The sequence below is a fragment of the Haemaphysalis longicornis genome, unplaced genomic scaffold (assembly GCF_048455015.1).
Source record: "Haemaphysalis longicornis isolate Haplotype H1 unplaced genomic scaffold, Haemaphysalis longicornis Haplotype H1 scaffold_12, whole genome shotgun sequence".
In the NCBI taxonomy this organism is placed as follows: Eukaryota; Metazoa; Arthropoda; class Arachnida; order Ixodida; family Ixodidae; genus Haemaphysalis; species Haemaphysalis longicornis.
In genome coordinates, this window is record NW_027526225.1 from 48,056,939 (window position 1) to 48,069,295 (window position 12,357).

The 12,357-nt window shown below is 45.5% G+C and overlaps 1 long non-coding RNA gene across 1 annotated transcript in view; it reads left to right on the forward strand.

Moving 5' to 3' along the window:
* LOC144161950 (uncharacterized) overlaps positions 1-9,668 on the forward strand; it is a 115,433-nt gene extending 105,765 nt beyond the window's left edge. Inside the window, exon 8 of the long non-coding RNA XR_013320539.1 lies at positions 9,447-9,668. This is a non-coding gene — a long non-coding RNA (uncharacterized LOC144161950). The remainder of the gene's footprint in view (positions 1-9,446) is intronic.
* The last annotated feature ends 2,689 nt before the right edge of the window (positions 9,669-12,357 follow it).

A 12,357-nucleotide genomic window follows, 5' to 3' on the forward strand; every position in this document is an offset into this window, starting at 1 on the left:
TAGGAATGTCTCACTTGCTCAAACTGTTTGAAACACCCCTCACCCGCGACCTCTCCTGCAGGGATGAGGGAAGTAACCCTCCCTCACAGAAGTTTTTGTATAAAGACGCAATGTGAGAAATTAAAATACAGCCCTGAAGAAGGAGTTTCTAACTCCGAAACTGTTGGCAACAAAAACGGGAAACGTGTCAGTCGACTTCTTTCACTATTTTTATACTGGCCCATCGAACCTCATGATCTCTATATTTTACTATGGCTGCCAGCAAACCCGCGACTGAACGTCTGTCCCGGAGATTTCCCAAATTCAAAATCAAAACAGCAATCGTTGGTGATTCACTCATCAGACATGTCTTCAATCATTTCGACCCAAGCAATACCTCTGCACCGGGATTTGTGTCCTACGGCGGAGCGATGTTCGAGGATGTCCTTGCCACCCTGGAGTACTTGCCGACCGGAGTGGAGACCCTTGTCCTACATGTGGGTACGGTGGACATAGCCCGGCGCGGATCGGCGGCGGCGGTGGCGGAGTTGAAGCGAACAGTGGAGCGGATACGACAACGTCGCCCGGAGATGAAGACCATCCTTCTCAGCCTCCCTCTTCCCCGCGCCCCCAACCGTCGCAGAGGGGGTGCCAACCGGAACTTTGTTCGTTGGTTTAACGCGGAGGCCCAGCGCTACGCCCGTGAAGTTCGACAGCTGTGCCGTGGAGGGGTACTGGGGCCCCGGATTTTCTACATAGACCATGGGTTCCTAACACTTCCCCCATGGCGCTTCCTCGCCGCCGACGGGCTGCACGCGAGTTTCGAGGGCGTCGCGGTCCTGGCGCAACACTTTAAGGAGCGCCTGCGCTATCATCGCCCGCGTTGGGCCTCCGCGCCTCGACTAACAGAAGAAACAGACAACCATGACCAAACGTCTCCCCCGGCCGGCCTGCCCCCCTGTCCCCCGTGCCCACCGTGCCTGCCGTGTCCACAACGCCCGCCCCGTCCGACGCCTTCCCGAGCCCCGCCCGTCCCAGAACGCCGCTACATGACACGCCTGGCCACGAAGGCGGCGTCGCAACCAAGCCGGGAGGCTGAGAATTGACTTGCAGTGGAGACAGGTACGGCTCGCCCTGATCATGCATGGTCCCCCTCTTTTTTGTCTCTTAGGAAATTAATCGACAAGCGTGTTCGCTTTGATTTGCATGCTGCTCACTTGGAAACATACGTCAACCAGAACGCCGCACCAAAAGGCCTTCGTCTAGCCTGCACACCCTCGATGTGCACATTTAATCCGGAGGAAATCACGAAATGGGAGAAAGTGCTGTCCGATGCGTCGGTGGGTCTCACGGAGATTGTTTCGCAGCACAGCCGAAGACGGGCCATGGAGCTTCTAGATGCCGAAATTCTAGAGAGGTCGCAATCGAATTTATCCGACTTAGAATGCAAGGAACCTAAAAACTTTGAGACGACAAAGAGGAAAGAAATATCACAACAAAAAATCAAGAAATTGCAACGCGATAACATTTCCCCACAGTTTATAGTCCACCCCGTGCAACCAACCCATCCCGTAGGCGTCACCCCAGGTCCCGATGCTATATCTCGCCCCGTGAATGCGCAACAAATGAACGTGGTAAATCTGTCAAGCAAAACATTATCCCCGGCTCAAGAAAAACTTCTCTCAAAAGGTTTGACATTTTGCCCAGCCTCCGGAAATTTCAATGAGTTCCAACTATATCAGGATCTGGACACATTCGCACGTAATCTGCGTCTCCGGGAATACTTCCATGACCGCCCCAACACAAAAACACAACTGCCTGGTGCGTCAAACAAATCCTGGACACCAAAAGACCGACGAGACCAGCACTTAGATATGTATATAGCGGCTGTACAGAAGGATGTAATCCGGGCATATGCACAGCACCGACCCGGGCGCAACAACCTGTCAGTAGAAGAGCGAGCAGCTTTAAATTCCCTTCAAGCGGACACCAGCATAATTATCAAACCAGCGGACAAGGGGGGAGCCATTGTTATACTTGACAGGTCTGAATACTTGGAAGAGGGAATGCGACAACTAAGCGACAGACAATTCTATAATGAGCTACCAAATGACCCCACAAAATTCTATGAAAGTGAAATTCACAACACCCTCAAATCTCTTGTCACGGAAGGTAATATAACTGCCGCGATGGTTAAAATTATGTCACCGGAACATCCTGCCCCTGGTCGATTTTACTTGCTACCTAAAATACATAAGAGCAACCACCCGGGCAGACCCATTGTATCCAGTAACGGGACGGTGACAGAAAAAATTTCAAGCTTCATTAATCACATAATTAAGGACATCCCCCCTACGTTCCCATCCTACATCAAAGATACCAGCCATTTTCTACAGGAAATTGCTGGTATCGTCATCTCCCCAGGGTGTTTTCTGGTGACGCTGGACGTCTGTTCATTGTACACAAATATTCCCCACTCGGAAGGCATCGCAGCGACCGTGGCAGCATTTATTGGCTTAAACAACCCATCAATAGACATAGAAAGCGAAACTCTCGCAACGCTTCTAACCATTGTATTAAATTATAACCACTTCGAATTCAACGAAAAGCACTTCCTTCAGATCAGCGGCACGGCGATGGGAACCAAGATGGCTCCAAGTTACGCCAATATTTTTATGGCATCATTGGAAACTCCTTTCATTGAGAAGCAAGAAAAGAAACCACTGTTTTACAGGCGTTTTCTAGATGACATATTCATGATATGGAACCACGACAAAGCGAGCCTTCTCGACTTCATTTCAAAATTTAACTGCCTCCATCAATCAATCAAGTTCACCCACGACATATCTCAAGATACTATCAACTTTTTGGATGTAACCCTTCAGGTACATGGCAACTCCCTCGCGACCACCGTCTACAAAAAACCCACGGATCGCCAACAGTACCTGCATTTCGACAGCAACCACCCACGACATTGCAAAGTTGGAATACCATACTCGCAGGCATACAGATACCGCCGAATCTGTTCTGATGTCCAAGAATTTGACAGAAACTCGCAAAATCTAAAGAACACCCTTCTGAATCAAAATTACCCAGAAAATATAATTGATGACGCAATCAACCGGGCCCGCCAAACAGACCGCCAGTCAGCATTGTCAAAAGCCAATTCACAAAAAACGGAAACACCCCAGACCAACCTGATATTAACATACGGTGCGAACATGCCGCGAGTGAACAACATACTGAGCAAGCATTTCAACATGATCAGACAAAGTGAGCACCTGTCAGCTATCTTCCCCGAACCACCCCGTGTAGTGTATCGTAAAGACAAGAACTTCAGAGATATGCTTGTTAAGGCTAAAATTGGGATCACGAAACAACACTCAGGCTGCCGCCCATGCGGGAAAACGCGCTGCAAAATCTGTCCCCTCATCACCCCAACCGACACGGCAAAATCTAACTTTTCCAAATTTTCCTTCCGAATAAAAGAAAGTCTCGACTGTGATTCCAGTAACGTCGTATACAGACTGCACTGCGAAATGTGTGGCAAGGAGTATATTGGCCAGACCGAGAATGCATTCCGACTCAGATTCAACAACCACAAATCCCACGTCACCTCACAGCCGGATCTACCATTTTCCAAACATATGCGCCTGCCGGACCATTCCATTGAGCATATCAGAATCACTCTCCTGCAGTCCGGCTTCCGCTCTACCCTCGAACGCGAGCAGAGGGAGTCCTACTTTATACATAAATTCCAGGCATTCACCCATGGCATCAATGAGGACCCGGGCCGCCTGTCATTCTTGCGACAAAAAGCTGCGCCTTAGACGCAAATATCGGGACCTTGCGGGCAATGGAGGGGGTGAGCGCGGACCCGAGAGCGTGCATACAACTTAAAAAAGAAAGCAAGAAGGAAAAAAGGAAACCCCGCTTTAGGGACGAAGTCAAGCAAAACAAACGGGTAGAACGCCGCCCCTGCGCCCCCCCTTCCCCGCCCGTTCGGCAACCACCACCAGACTAATCAGTGACCTTGAACAGCTGTGAGCGCGCCCCGCGGGCCCGCCGACGCACAGCGGCCTGAATTATGACCGCCGCACCACTGACAGACCAAATGAAACCAAATCCCAGTGTGACTTGTTCCGCGGCTCGCTGGCCGCGTAGCAAAGCTTGGCTGCACCACTCGGTTTCGTCGAAGCGGCGCCAAGACGAGAGCTTCTGTAGGTTTAACCAGTAGTAAAACAAAACCGAAAATGGGACAGAAAATTCCGAGTATGGCGCGGGGACCATGCGTCGACTGGGCGGGCCGTGCATGCATGCGGCCTTGGGAGTTTGACCGAATCGAATATCCATGCCTGTGCCGCCATCTTATGTCCGTCTCCCTTCACCCCCCCCCCTTTTTTCTTTCTTTTTTTTTTTTCTCCCGCTGACTACTTTTACACCATTTGCGGAGCGCGCAGGACTCACTCTTGTTTTTGATATTGTGTTTGCTTGTGTGCCTCTTGTTACGTGTTTTCGTGCTGCCTTTTCGTCCGTGTTCTTTCCCCTTCCCTCACCTTCCACCTTTCTAGCCAATAGGAATGTCTCACTTGCTCAAACTGTTTGAAACACTCCTCACCCGCGACCTCTCCTGCAGGGATGAGGGAAGTAACCCTCCCTCACAGAAGTTTTTGTATAAAGACGCAATGTGAGAAATTAAAATACAGCCCCGAAGAAGGAGTTTCTAACTCCGAAACTGTTGGCAACAAAAACGGGAAACGTGTCAGTCGACTTCTTTCACTATATATATATATATATATATATATATATATATATATATATATATATATATATATATATATATATATATATATATATATATATATATATATATATATATATATAAACACACACACAGGGTGTCCCAGCTATCATGCACCAAGATTTAAACAAAGAGCAATGGCGTTACTAGAAGAAAACCAAGTGCGTAATCTTTGCAGTACTGTGGAGAAATGAACAGTATTTTTTTGTAAATGATGCTTGACTGAATACTGACTGACAACTGACAGCTTGACTGACAACTAAGCGGTCGTGCCCTTTTGAATTTGACTGCAACAATACAAGTACATATATGTTCTAAAGAAACCATTCGAAATTATCACAACGCCAACTACTCAGACATTAATAGTGAGTTGCTGATGGAGCTGCTGATGAGTTTATGGGGGCGAAAAGCAAAAATGCCCGTCTGCGCGAGATTTCGGCGCTCCTTCCCCAGGTGGTAAAAATAATCCGTATCCCTTTACTACGGCGCGCCTCATCGCCGGAGTTGCGTAGGCGTGTAAAATCCTACAATCAATCATTTCTAATTGATTACTTAGACGTATTCGATCAGCAATCACTGGAATGCAACTGGGTGTTATTTAAGAACAATATCATTGACTTGACAGAACGCTTCATACCTACTGGGGAAATATCCTGTAACCCGAAGGCTCCCTTCACACCTACCTTAAGCGCCTATCAAACAGAAAAAAAATGGCTGCACCGCCTTGTCAAAACATCTCGTATTATTGATAGGTAGCGCTTGTACCGCTCAGCAGTCAATCATTATCTTACTGCTGTCATAACTACAAAACAAAATTTCCTGAGAATTAGGATGCCTAGTTTTTTGCAAAATATTCACAGGAAATTTTGGCGCGTCGCTAACACTGCTGAAAGCTGTCCCATTATTATGACACAAACGGTGAACGAGTGTGCCAGTGTGCTAAACAAATTGTTTTCTGATGCATTCTATAACAACTCACTTCTTGTCTACCGAATTTGAAAGGCCACGACAACATACCGATGTACCATTTGGAGATTGACCCTAAGGGAAGGAATAAAAATTGACGCGCATAAAATTTCTTCTTCCTCTAGTGTTGATAGTATTATTTCCGAATTCGTTACAAATACTGAACAAAGCTGTTCTATTATCTTAGAAAAGCTATTTAAGCAATCTTTTCTGATTGGGAAATAGGAAAAGTGGTGCCAGTCTTTAAATCTGGAGACAAAGAGTCGCCCTTGAAGTATAGGCCACTATCTATCACTGGCGCACCATGTAAAATTTTGGAATACATCATTTACGCTCATGTTGGCAGTTTTCGCTTATCCAATTCATTTTTCGACCCTGCACATCATGGTTTTCGGACGTGTTCCTTGCGCGAAACCCAGTTGATTTTGTTTACTCAAAAACTTCACTCCATTCTTGACAACCGTTCATTTGCTGACTGCATTTATTTCGATTTTGCTAGAGCATTCGAGAAAGCTCCGCACGCGTTACATCTACTCCAGCTAAGAAATATTGGTCTCGACCCTAGCATACTAAACTGGATTGAGTGTTTCCTAATGCATCGCCAGCAATTTGACACATCTTATGACACCAATTCTTCTCTAACCCTGGTTATCTCAGGTGTACGCCAGGGCACAGTCCTTGGGCTGATACTTTTTCTTACCTAGATCAATGATTTGCCCAAATGTACCTCCTCATCACTACGTTTATACGCTGACGATTGTGTCATTTTTCGGAAAATACATAACGATACTGTCATAGACGCTCTCCATTCTGACATCAATGCCATATCCCATTATTGAAATGGATGGAAGATGGTTATAAGCACTACAAAATGCAAATGAATGCGAGTTTCCTGCATCAGCACTAACGTGCACTCATATTTCCTTGTTGGTGACATCCTTGAAGCGGTTACTTCTTTTATATACTTGGGCATTCATATCACTACTGACCTACCTTGGAATCTTCACATTGAAGGCATCGCCAACAAAACCAATCCCTTGCTTGGCTACGTAAGACGAAATTTGCATTCCGCCACTTCTTCGATCAAACTGCTCCTTTTCAAATCACTTGTGCGTTCACAACTTGATTATGCCTCACCGATACGGGACCCATGCATTGAAATTCTGAATCATCAGGTCGAAACGATTCAAAACAACGCCGCACGTTTCATTTTTTCTATCAGCGAGCAGTCAGCGTATCCGGAATAAAAACTAACTTGGGTCTAACATCTCTGACGTCACGTCGCAAAATTGCACGCTTGGGCTTATTCAATAAAGTATTCTCACAGAGCATGCTTTGCAACGCTTAACTTACTCCACCTTCATACACATCTTCGCGCTTAGATCATGTTCATAAAGTTGGCGTTCCTTCTTGCAATACTAAGGTCTTTTTCATTCTTTCATCCCAGGTATATTCTTTGCCAAAATTTTATGGGCCACGGCGACCGTAGCGGGAGAAGGCGCGTGGTCGAGCAGGGGCGCTGCGCTTGCCGCTGTCGGATGGTTACGGGGCTAAAAAGAGTGAGGTGAACTTCTGCGCTCCCTTTCGTAGTATGGCTGGCGCGATAAGTGGAGCGGTAAAATTTCTCAGAGCAGCTGCACTACGCTGCAGCGCAGGCACCTTGCGGAACACTTGTCGCGCCGGACACACAACAAAAGCAAGAGCAAAAGTTCCCTTCGCACTCTTTACCCGCGCAACCACCCGACAGCGGCAAGCGCAGCGGCCCTGCTGGGCCGCGCGCCTGCTCCGGTCACGGTTACCGTGGCCCACAAAGTTTTAACAAAGAATGTACCTCCAGCGACTGGAACCACCTTCTTCTGATATTGCTACAATTAGCAACCCCGATTTGTTTTGTACCGCCGTGTCTAATATTATATTTTAGGTGTTATGATTGTGTATAAAGATGCATTACTTTCTGCGAATTCCACTTGTACAATGTATATTTTTGTTTTATTTTGATTATACTTGCAATGAATGCCAAAAATTGTCACGTATGCAAACCTCAGCCGCACTTCTCATGCCGCAACAGGAAGATTGCAACCTTATTTACCTTTATGACTTTGTTTTGTAGAGGTTGCAACTATTTCTATTCTACTGTTTCTACTACAGTTTGCTCATTTGTTGTATATACTCACTCCCCTCTTCAATTAAATTGCCTTGAAGGTATTCAAAACAAATTAAAAAAACAGCGTGTGTTTTCCGCATTTTCCTAGTTCGACTAAGCACGAGTAATTTCACAGAAACTAAAAAAATGTACGCATTTTAGTATTTAGCGAAATTAGTTGGTGTAGTGAAGTAGCTACGTACCCCGTAAAGAACCTATTGCTGACCTTTCGAAGGACTTGAGCGGTAGGGTGCTCTACGTCTGTAAAAACAAGCTATACAACATTGACTGTGCGTGTTTTATGAGCCAAAGTTTGTTTTATAAGCCAAACATTAATTAAATATAATGCCAATTACCCCATATATTCCATATCTTTCACAAGGCAGAAATAATTAGAAATGGTTGTAGGGTCTTGTCGTGCCGTCCAAGGGTTTTATTTTGCGTAGAATATCGTATACACGGAGTAGTGTTTCAACGTTATCGCAGCTTAGAATATAAATTCAATTGTCTAACGAACACCAGTAACAAAGAACGTATTTTGATTTGATGAATGCCATGTGGGCGAGGCGCTAGTTATATTCAAGAATCAAGTCGATCATGAAGTTGGCCTTTGTGATAAGCTTGATAATAGCTGCATTACAATTACATTGGCGTACAGGAGTGTATAAAGATGAAATAACGATGCCTTATCATACAGCTTCTGGGAAGTTTTCGTGAAAAAAATAAAAAATACGTGTGTCTCAAAATTTTGCTAAATCCATCTGGTGACCACAGGTACACAATCAGGTACACTATTACCAGTTACAAAACACCACCCAAAATCGCGATCACTGGGGACGCATCAATAGCTACTTTTTACGAGCTCAAAAACCACTTGGTCGTGCACAACCCACCGACAACAGCAAGGATGGCATATGCACCTACCGAAGCGTGCTGGATCAGTTAGGGGCGGAAGACGGAAATTGACTGCAGCCGACCCCCCGCTGACAAAGAAGTGGCATAGATGCGTCTCCATAATAATAAATAGAACCAGGCAGTTTCACACAGATATTCGTGACAACGCAAAAACTGCCCCCCCCCCTCCCCCACTTGCTAGTTTTAGCAACATGCTGTGTAAATGCCCTACTGTACAAAGTGCGGCCCTGAGCAACCGTAATATTTATTGTAACCAGAAAAGGGAATTGGGAGACCGTGCTGCGTAGCGAGGATACCGACTTCGAACAGTCCAGAGGGAGAAATGCGCCGCTAGGAGCCCAGGCATCCTGGCCGTCGTGTGAAGCATACCGGCCTTAATTAGGCCATTCTTCTGGACACGATAAAGGTGGTTCCTCCTCCACTGCGCGCAAGTTAACGTTTGGCTCCGAAATTTCACTGAAGCTTACAGCTCAAATAACTACAGCTGAAACAAGTTATAGCTCAGCTAATTTATATCTCAAATAACTTTGTTCTATAAACGCGTTTTCATGTTTGTTGAGATCTAATAGATTTACGGCACGCGCATAAGCGGATATTGGCTGCTAAGGCTTGTGTTGAGATCTATTCTCCTTTTCCCTGCAGGCGCAAGAACGTCCTTATGCGAAGCACGCCTGAAAACAAACAAAGCCAATCTGACTCAGACGTTTGAATATTGTGACTGCATGAACCATTTCCAAACATACTGCTCAAATTCTTCTGTTGATTCTGTATATTCAGATACTTGTTAAGAAGAGACGTCCAACCATCCCATAAAGTTTAATTTATGCGTGAATGTCAACAAATAAAGGAATTTCTTTCCCAATACGCACTCTAATAAAAGTAAGAGTGATTCTTTCATTAAGTATTGAGAAGGAAAGTGGGCTAGAAAGGGTGTAGAGACAGCATTTCACACTTAAAATTTATTTACAACATCCTTATCAGGTACAATTTACCGCACTAACTTTTGGGCTATGGTAACGCGATCGGGGTGATTTTCCAAGCACAATATCTTTGGGTACGTGGTAAAGTTCACCTCTAAAACAACGGAAATATTACCTGACAGAGAACGTTCGTCAGGTTTGTGCTTGTTGACATAGCCGTGATGTTGATGAGGCTCTAAGATATTCTAGATAGGTGACCTATGACTTTTGTTTAAACTCTCCGCGTCTCGTTATTTGTCATATATGGGCGAGCATGGCTCTGATGTGGCGTCTGGTGCTGCACCGAAATGCATTTATTGCTGTTCTGGTTACCAGTATTAGGGAAATCTACAAACCGTAAAGAAAATTTCAGGCGGAGATGCAACCGAAGAAGCCGGAATTCCTGCAGTTAGCCAAACACTGTTCGAGGGAATCCTTCTTACGTTCGGCACCAAAATCTGCACAGGTGAAGCTTTGCGTCCGCCCTGACAACCGGATTCAGATAGTGGCGTATTTATTTGATAGTCTTTAGGTGGTACTTCGCATTACTGCTCGGTAAAAACTATCGCCGTAGTTTTATGTGAAGGATCGCTTTTCTTACGCGCGGACACCATAACTGAGCCCTATGAATTGAATTGAAATGCAATGCGCGCTCATTCAAATAGTAATAGGGCGAAAATCTATTGGGGTTTTAATTTATTTTCGGTGAACAAGTACAAATCAGCGCTATAAGCTCTCCATAAACACACGTTTGTTTTGTGAAGAGAAACGGTAGTTCGCAAGTTGCGGCCCCGCCCACACAACCTCGGTTTTTCATTTTAATCAGCACGCAACGTCTACTCGTTGATTCATGCAGCAAAAACAGCTAGTGCTGCTTCCATTGTTTTGTGTCCAAGAAAGCGCAAAGAGCGCCCACACAGTTTGCGCAATCACACGTTTTTGGAATTTATCTAAGCAAACTCATACGGTTAAGATATGGCCCGACAAGGCTGACACGAGCGATAAGACGGAGGAAAGCGATTAGTTTACGTTATGTACAATGCACCCATCAGAATGGACCAGGTCACGCTCCGCCAACAGCTTCGCCCTCCTCGACTTGTTGTCATGGCAATATTGCGTATGGCACAGCTTGCACTAGTGGTGCAAAGCTGAAAAAAAAAGCAGAGCTGGCGTCCTCACTCTCTTTGTCTCAAACCTGCCTGTTGCGCCTTACAAAGATTTCCTAGTTTGCCGCTGAATGCTGTCCATGAATGTCGGGCACGGATCGTTTTGTCCACAATGTTTCACATCTCTTCCTAAGTGGACCGCGTTAGCACGCGCTAGAACATGCGCCAACCGGCTTCGGAAACTCTCCGTCTGTAGGGCGAACTCGGCGCCTGTCCTTAATTTGTTGTCAGTATTTTCACTCCAGTGTGTTTGCTATGTTTTACGCAAGTGTTGTCTTATGTGTGGCTTGAGGTCTGTATACGGTACCGTTATGTCTACAGTGCTCATGAGTGCAGCAGAAACGGCCATACCGCCTCAAAACTGATTGCCAGCGATCTCAGCGTGTCTTGGGACCCAGCACAACACCAGTTTATGCTTTTGTGCTTAGGCAGGCATAATAGTGTTGAAAATGAGACGGAGTATTTTTGTTTTTCTGGGCTTGTGGGATGACAGTGCATGAACAACACTCAAAGAATCTGTATACATGATGGAATTGGTAATTTGGTTTTAAAGAATGCGTTGCACAATGAGTAAATTTCCATATGCTTCTGCTGAAAAATTGGTTCTGTGTACGTTCATGGTTGGCAGGGACTAAAATTCCGAATATGAGCAGCACAAGACACCATAGTCACCAGTGTCAACTGTTGGACAGCTAATGCCCCGACCGAAAGACGGTCCGCCAAAAGAAAAAGCTGATGGGGTCGCCTATAATATTGCTTGGACACAATGACCAAGTTTTGGTCACAGGTATTCAACCAGCTCTCAGAGAAAGTGCTTTGGTGTTGCAGTTTGTGGCACTAAATTTTTGCCAATTGTCACAAAAGAAAAATCACAAGACAGACAACGAACTTGCCAAGGCGGTAAAATATCTGAAAAGATGATTTATACACAACCAAAAACGAAACGCTGAGATCCGAAGCTTGCTCTCTCACTAAGCAAGAAGGGCAGATGAACAGATCGTCGGTTTACAAACAGCAGAGGTGTGGATATACCATTGCAGTATTAAAATGCTGGTTCATCAGAAACAAAATTTTAAAGGCATAAAGACAGTCCATGTACGTCCGCCGGCTCTCAAGGCACCACTTGTTACATTCAACATGCAGATATTGGACCGGGCTAGTGCCGAAAGCACCAGACGCAGGGTGAAGACCGAAGTGTAGCACTGGGTCAAGAATTCGCAATGCTGTTTTAGTCACCGACCCATACACCGCACACCATAGTCCAAACGAGACCCAACCAAAGCAGTATACAAGCGGAACAGGAGATCTTTGCCGGAACCAAAGGATTGGTGCGTTAGAACCTTAAGGATATTCATCGTTTTCAGACATTTATGCTTAAGTTCCGTGATGTGAGGAATGAATGTGAGTTTAGTGTGAAACACAACAACA